We start from the raw sequence: 8467 nt of genomic DNA, 5'->3' as shown, positions 1-8467 counted from the left end.
TGCAGTCCACAGTACAAAAAGTGACATCTGTGGGCCTGGTAGTCTATATCTTGCACAAAAAAGTCCTTAAAACTGCAGGTGAAATACAGTGTGTTTTCAATTCATCATAATCGTAAGTGAGTATGCACTTAGAAGCCTCAAAATTTGTGAAGCAAAAACTAACAGACTAAAGGGAGACAAATCTGCAACTCCAGCTGGGGATTTTAACATTCCTCTCTCAGTTAGTGATTAGCCATGGAGACAGAAAGTCAGCAAGGGGTTTAAAGACTTCAGCAACAGCATCAACCAAATGATCTACGTGACATTTATAGGGCATTCCACCAAGCCAGAGCAGAACAAACACTTTTCTCCCCAAATGAACATGGATTATTCACCATAAAATATGTCTCAATAATTGCCAAAAAACCCCCCCACTAAAATCATATGAAATATACTCTAGCCTAGTACAGCGGGAAATCAATTAGATAAAGATATTTGTAAAATGCCTTCAAATGCTTGGAAATTAAACTAAAAACTTCTAAATAACCCATGAATAAAACATCACAAAGGACACTGGGAAATATGTTGAACTAAATAACAATGAAAACATGACATATCAAAATTTGTAGGCTAGAGCCGAAGCAGTGGTTAAAGTGAAAACTATTGATGCTTTTGAACTTTGGTGTTGGAGAATATTCTTGAGAGTCCCTTGGACTGCAAGGAGATCAAACCAGTCAATAATAAAGGAAATCAGTCCTGAATATTCATTGGAAGGACTGATGCTGAAGCTGAAGCTCCAATACTTTGGTGACCTGATGCAAAGAACTGACTCATTGGAAAAGACCATGATGCTGGGAAAAACTGATGGCAGGAGAAGAAGGGCATGACAGAGGATGAGATGGTTGGATAGCATCACTGACTCGATGGATATGAGTTTGAGCAAGCTCCGGGAGTTGGTGATGAATAGGAAGGCCTGCTGTGCTGTAGTCCATGGGGTTGCAAAGAGTCGGACATGACTGAACGACTGAACTGAACTGACAGCTTTAAATGTTTATGTTGGAAAAGATGAATGATTTTTAATAAGTGATCTAAGGTTCGGTTCTCTGGTAGCTCCCCTGGTGGCTCAGCTGGTAAAGAATCTTCCTGCATTGTGGGAGACCTGGATTCAATCCCTGGGTTGGGAAGATGCCCTGGAGAAGGTAAAGGCTACCCATTCCAGTATTCTGGCTTGGAAAATTCCATAGACTGTCCAGTCCATGGGGTCACAAAGAGTTGGACATGACTGAGCGACTTTCACTTTCACTTTAGTTGTACTACTCAAGGGAAGAGGAACAGAGACAGAGAGAAGAGAAACAAACTATGAATACTAGGAATTAAAGATAGGCTATCATCACAGATTGTATAGACATTAAAATAAAGCAAAGGAATATTATAAACTTTGTGCCAATAAATTTGACACAGAGAAAATGGACAAACCCCTTCAAAAATACAAATTACTAAAACTGATACAAGAAAACAGAAACTCTGAAGAGATGTACATCTGATTTTTTAAAATGAATTTCATGACTGAACCCCTCTCCACATGGCAAAAATTGGAGGCTGGAGCTCCCTGGTGACTCAGTGGTAAAGTATCCGCCTGCCAGTGTAGAGGACACGGGTTTGATCTTTGGTCTGAGAAGATCTCATGTGCCACAGAGCAACTCGGCCTTTGTGCCACAACTATTGAATCTGTGCTCTAGGAGCCGCGACTACTGAGGCCACATGCTGCAACTACCGAAGCCCGTGTGCTCTAGAGCCCATGCTCCACAACAAGAGAAGCACAATGAGAAGCCCGTGAACCATAACTGGAGAGCAGCACCCCATTCGCCACAACTAGAGAAAAAAGCCCGAAAAGCAACCAAGACCAATGCAGCCAAAAAACAATAAATAAAACTTTTTTGTTTTCATAATTGGAAGCTGTTTGGAGCCAGGAAGGTGAGTCATTGGGTTTTGCTGAGGAAGGCACAGGGGAAGGGTCGATACACGGACGGTGGTGTGAGCCCAATGCCTGTGGCTTTCCCCCTGCATCTGCCATGGGCACCACCTGGGGATGCACCCACCACCGCTCACCCTCCCGGCAACCTGGGTTCACAATGAGAGGTAAGAGGCTCAAAGAGATTTCATTTCCTGCCAAAGTCACGCAGCGTGGGCAGAGCTCTCCCGGTGCCCGTGGCAGGGAGGCCGCGTGGAGCTGCTGAATCTGGGCTCCTGCATCTTTCCATTTCACCTTCGACTTCCAGACCAAGGACAGAGGCCCCTCTGACAGCGACACCCCTTCTTGCTCTCTGGACTTTGTGTCCTGTCGGTTCTTTGGTAGCAAGTGCCCCTGGAGGTGAGGGGCTCCGTTTTATTACTGCACTGGTAATAAAGCAGAAACATAAATGCCCTACACACGTATGGTAACCCTATCATTTATCCACCAGACCAAGACTCCTGGAGAGTGAAAGGGGCACCACTGGTGGTCACCTCAGGACGACGGGCACAGACCAGGACCAGCCTGAGCAGGAGGTGCTCTCCAGGGATCCGACAGGACACAATAACCACGGCAGTGACAGCCATGTCACCACTTTCACTGAGCTTCTGGCCATCAGCCCTGTGCCCGCCCACCACCTGGGGAGCAGGTGGACGGTGTCATTCTCACTCCAGGCCTTACAGGGCTTTCCCTTGAAAGCGACTCCATCTCATACAGTTCCCTGGGAAATCTGAATCACAAACATGACTCTGTAGCTGCCACATCCTTGCCGCCCTTTTTCCTTAGATGCCAGGACCCCAAGTCGATCGAGTGTCAACCCGCCACTTCTGCTCCACAGTCTCTCGCTTTCTTGTTTCCCCAAAGCCCTTTTGGAAGCAGATGGGGTGCAGGTCATAAATACAGTTTCTAAAGGAACCAACCTGGGTGCACAGGTGGCCCTCCAGCTCCACTGCCCAGCCCTGCCCAGCACTGAGGCTCCTGCAAAGTGCCTTCCCAGGTGGGTCTCCCCCCGTGCCCTCCTCTCTCAAGTCAACACAGTGCCTGAAGCCAGGAAGAGACTCCTCTCCATCATGGGGGGCTGGCGGGTGCATCAGGGGCAGTGAACAGAGCTCCAGCCTTGCAGGCTGCACTCAGGATCCCCACACCCTCCGCTGGAGGCCCTCTGCTGAGCCAAGGATCTGTCAGCTAAAGGATCTCCAAGGCCATGAGCTGTCCAGGGGACCTCACTGCTCCTCCAAGCCCCCACTCTGGACCCCTTCTGCTGGTACCACCTTTCCCTGACTCCCTGTGGAAAGACAAGACATCGTGGAGGGAGGCTCCCTGCTTTCATGACAAATCTAGAGCCCCTTCCACCCCCTCCAGAAATAGGCCTCAGTCTTCTCGTGTCATCCTGCCTGAACCCTGTGAGCTAGGGACATACCTGTGCCCTGGGCAGCACCCAGGTATGGGCACCACAGCCTCCTCCTCCCTGCACAGTGAAGGATGGGAGGCCTGCAGACCCAGGCCCACCACCCTGGCTGGCATGTGGTATCTGAGTGGGTCAGTGCAGCCAGGACCTGAAGGCTACTCGGGAGGCTCCACCCCTGGCCTCCTCACCCCGCCTCGAGTGTCTGCTATTTTGTTATTGTTGGTAATTCCTCGCCAGGTGGACCCTGGCGTGCTGTGGGGCTTCATTAAGCTCAGCCAGCTGTCGTGGAGCTCAGGGGACGTGACGCGTGGCAGAGCCAGCCTCAGGCGGGGTGGGGGAGGGGCTGAGGAGGAGGGGTGCCCTGAGCCCCTGGGGAGGGGCCCCAGGATGCTCGCTGGAGGGCTCAGTGTGGGTGTGTGTGTGTGTGTTGTGTGTGCGTGTGTGCGTGCTGTGTCTGTGGTGTGTGCATGTGTATTTGTGTGTGTGGTGGGTGACGTACACATGAGCCTGTCCATGAGTCCTGCTCCAGGTAGGACCAGGCTGGGTCAGCATTTCCCACTCATTTCTCAGAACATACCTCATAGCCTTCTGAGGACGCTCACAGATTCCCTACAGCTGGTCAGTGAGAGCGCGGAGCACCGGGTGGAGCACGGCTGAGCCGGTCTGTTCCCCCAGGACATGTCAGAGCCCCTCTTGTGATCAACAGCTCTGTGTGGTCCCCTGCTCGCTGCGTATGTAGGAGAGGCTGGTGCACAGTGACCTGTGTTGCCTCCTGCCCCATTGCTATGAAATAAGCTGTCTCCTCAGATACATGAAGAACCCTGACACGTCAGTAGGAAAAGAGGCAACGGATCAGACAGACTCTATACAAGGAAGATCTGCAAATGGGTGACACTCAAACAGAAGCCTTGGGGATGCCGCTGTGCCCACCAAGATAGTGCTAGTTAGCCCTGCGGGGCTCACCCTCTTGCCACTGCTCAGCAAAACCCTGCATCACCTGCCAGTGGTGAACACAAATGTGCCCAGGATGGTCTTCACTTCTCTCCTACCCAGCACCCCCACCCCATCCCCTGTTTTAGCCCCTATGACAAGAATACGGCAGACTGGGGGCCTCAAACAACCATCATGGAGCTCCCCCAGTTCTGCAGGCTGGAAGTCCACTCCGGGTCTGGTGAAAGCCCCTTCCTGGCTTGAGGACAGCACCTTCTGTCCGTGCCCTCACCTGCAGGAAGTGGGGAGGGAGCCCATGTGGGGCTCCTCCCCCATGACCTCATCAACCCAAAGGCCCCCTTAATGCCATCACACCAGGGGTCGAGTCTCAAAACGTGAATCTGGGAAGACAGTGTTCAGTCTCCGGCAGCACATTTATTCTCTGCCTGCACGGCCACATTCAGCCTCTGCCTTGGCTGGGCCAAGGGTTGCTCTGACAGACATCTACCAAGGGTAGGGGGGATGGCGGGAAAGGAGGGGCTCCTCCCTCTGATTGTGCACTTATCTCAGCTGTTGGAACAAAGCACCCAGGAAATGAATCCAGATCCCAATCTTTGACCAGAAGGAAAAGAAGAAATGGAGACACTCACGTGTCTCCTGACACAATCTGTAGTTTTCTAAATGCTTTTGCCAACAAAATTCCACTGGACTCTAGGCACCCCTTAGCATGGTAAGCAGAGTTTTCATTACTTGCCCAGGTCACACTGTCAAGAGCAGGTAAGACTAACTGAATGGAGAGAAAATCAGATCCCTGCCGATGTTGATGGTTGCGGAAACACGTTGAGACAATAAGGAAAAGTCTCCTCCCAAATGGAAGCCCACGAACGGGCTGGGTAGCAGAGTCCCCATTCCCTCTCAGCCTTGGCCCTGCACACATCTGCACATCTCACCAGCACAGCTACGGGCATGGGCATCAAACAGGATGCCTGTTTGGCCCATCAAGCGGCCTTGACAGAGAAATCACCCCTCCAAGTGGAGGGCAGGGTGATTTGTTCTCTGAGGTAAGAACAGGCCCATTTACCTGCAGCCCACACGATGCTCTCAGGTTTCCTTGGCTCACCATTCTTAAGGCACCCCGGCATGCACAACACCTACCTGCACCACGTCCAGGGAGGGAAATCAGGGCCGCGAGGAAAGTCCAGCTCCCACTGTGCCGTGGGTGACACAGCCCTCTGGCTCTGGTCCAGGATGCTAGTGTCCTGCCAGCATCTTCGAAACCAGGGTGGAGTAACTGATGACCCTCAGACCCTTTGCAGGTCCCCACAGTGGTTGGGGCTGGTCTGAGAAGCCTCAGCAATCCAGGCATCACATGCAAACATGGGTGACTCACATAGAAAGATGGTGGTCCTCCCAGGACCTCCCTGAAGAGCCAGAAGCACGTTTCCCAGGAGTCTCCCTCTAAAGGATCTCATGCCCGTTTCTGAACCTGCTGTCGAAGACATCCATCCGGAGGGCCCGTGAGCCCCTCAGGACAAAGCAGCTCGCACTTCAGCCCGTGAAAGCCCTCTTTGCTGGCTCTGCCACCTCCCCTCACCACCGTGTCCCAGCAGCCAGACCCTCCTTCTCGAGGGAGCCTCAAGCAGCTCCCGGAACGTCACGAAGCCAGTGGCCCGGCCCCAAGGAGGCGGGAACCCCCAGGCCATTTCTGCTTGCTGGAGACAGAAGGCATCTGACTGGAGGGCGGCGGAGGGGGGCGGGGGGCATCTCCCCAGGGAAGCAGTCAGCCCTGACTCAGGCTGCCCCTGTGCTGAGGAGCCGCTGGGGCTGGGCGCCCCTGCCAGCAGGGCCTGACCTCCCTGTCCCTGTTTTTCCAGCTGTCACCAGCTGGCGGCCCTAGAGCCTTCCTCCGTGGCCCCCTCGCCAGGACGCGCCCTGCACCACCAGGGATGTCTCTGTCAGGCAGCGCTAGCGCGGCAGCTGGACCCCCAGTCGCTTCCCGGAGTCCATCTGAGCCCCTCCCCCACGAAGCTCCTGTGGGGAAAGGAATAGGGTGAGGGCAGGAGTGACTGAAGGACCAGCCCCTCACGTGGCCCAGACCAGGGAGGCCAGTCCCTCTGGGTCCTAACCTTGCTCTGACCACTGGACTCATCTGCCTCGACAACCTGAGGAGATGGGCTCCGTCAGACCTCTCAGCCAATGGCAGCCAGCCCAACTTCCGGTCAGCTTAAGCTCCTCCTCTACCATGTAGATGATTGACACGTGCTGGACCCAATGGGCATCAGGAGACACTGGGCCTGCGCAGGAGTTGCCGTCGCACCTTTCGGGAAATTGTTGCGCAGGTGGAAGAGGGAGATCCAGAGCAACCAGCCATGTGTCCACAGATCTACCTCGGGAGGGCCGCCTCCCTCATAGTCTAGCAAGATGCCTGCATTGTGTTGGGAAGGAAGGCTTGCAGGCGGGGTTGGAAGGCAGGACGTTGGGGAGGTCGGGGTCCACCGGGGGTGCTAGTGGGATCCCAGGTGGCGAGAGGAAGGAAGAGACAGGTGGGAAGAGGGACCCAGAACCCAGAGACCCTCGGCACCGATAACCTGGCCGTCTGGAGACCCGGAGCCAAGCCCCAGTTCCTTTAACCTCCGGGGTGTGAGCTGCCTGCAGAATGGTGGGCAGGGGTCTGAGCATCCTTCCAACACGTGGCAGGGGTGCCATGGAGGCCGGCTTCTCCTCCATGGCCAGCCCTTCGGCTGGAGGAACAGGTCATGAGCCCCAAAACTTAAGTGACCCCGTTCACAGGGTTCTGGCCATTCTGCCCTTGGCTCTGGAGCTCCATTCCTCCACTGGGTCGGTCTTCTCTGGGGGTCTCCTGGAGGGTTAGGGATAAGGGACGCCTTGGGAGCTGCCTGACTTTGCTGGTCATTTGCTTTTGTTCTGGCACTAGTGGTAAAGAACCCACCTGCCAATGCAGGAGATGTAAGAGACATGGGTTCGATCCCTGGTTGGGAAGATCCCCTGGAGAAGGGCATGGCAACCCACTCCAGTTTTCTTCTATGGAGAACCCCATGGAGAGAGGAGTCTGGTGGGCTATAATCCATGGGGTCGCACAGAGTCAGACACGACTGAAACGACAGACACACACACATGTTGCTTTTGGCACATATGTGTTCTCCACTTGCATTACATTTTTTAACAAGAAGGATACCTTCTCCAGACTCTGTCCTCCCTCCAAGCCTGGGATTTCTGGTCAGTGACGGCCTTGGAGCATTATTTGGGGGCAGACAGGCCTCCTCAGCCACCCTCTATGGGATTTCCACCTTGGTCCCCAGGTCTCTAGGGACAGAGGTTCCAGATGTCCCCTCCACAGCCTGTCCTACTGATGACTCTGAGCAGTTCAGTCTCACAGACTGCTGGGCCCCTGGGGAGACAGCCTCGTGGACTCTTGGCCTGGGACTCAGCCCCCACCTGGCAAACAGCTGTGGCCCTGCCTGGAATGCATGAGGCAGGGGAGGGATTCATCAGATTCCTGAGAAAGCCCATCACAGCTGGCTGTTTCCTAGGTGGGGTGTACAGATATAAAGGGCACCCTTGCTCTCCTCACCTGCCCCCACTGGCCGATGCCCTCGATCTCTCCAAATGCATCCTCCCAGACCCACATGCTTCCTGAGAGCCTCAGCCAGGCCCCCTCTCTGGGCCACCAACAAATCTGCTCTGAAGGGAAGGCCCTGGACTAGGGCCACAGTCCAGCACAATCCCTGAGGCTTGGTGTAAACTCAGAGCCCTGAGATTCACCAGCCTGGGCAGGGTGGGGCCGGTGAATCTGCATTTCACCACACTGGGTGGCTCTGAGGATCACAAACCCCGAGAGGCTGGGGCAGCGCTGAACAAATACACTTCTGACACTTCCTTGATGGGCTCCTGACTCGGGAGAAACAGGCTGACCAGGTGGCCAGCAAGAGGCGGGGTGGGCTTTGGGAAGCCAGAGAGGCAGGGAAGGACCAGGCGCATCCTGGGCCCCTGTGAATGTTGGGGGCAGGGGCTTACTTGCTCCTTGGCATGTGGGATCTCAGCTTCTTCCTTCCACCTTAAAACCCAGCCCGGTGAGCACCGGGAAGGCTGCCAAGATAGGGTGGAGGTGGTCTGGGCCT

The sequence above is a fragment of the Bos taurus genome, chromosome 18, assembly GCF_002263795.3.
Source record: "Bos taurus isolate L1 Dominette 01449 registration number 42190680 breed Hereford chromosome 18, ARS-UCD2.0, whole genome shotgun sequence".
Classification (NCBI taxonomy): domain Eukaryota; kingdom Metazoa; phylum Chordata; class Mammalia; order Artiodactyla; family Bovidae; genus Bos; species Bos taurus.
The sequence above is the reverse complement of the archived record's forward strand: the minus strand, read 5'-3'. Positions refer to the sequence as shown.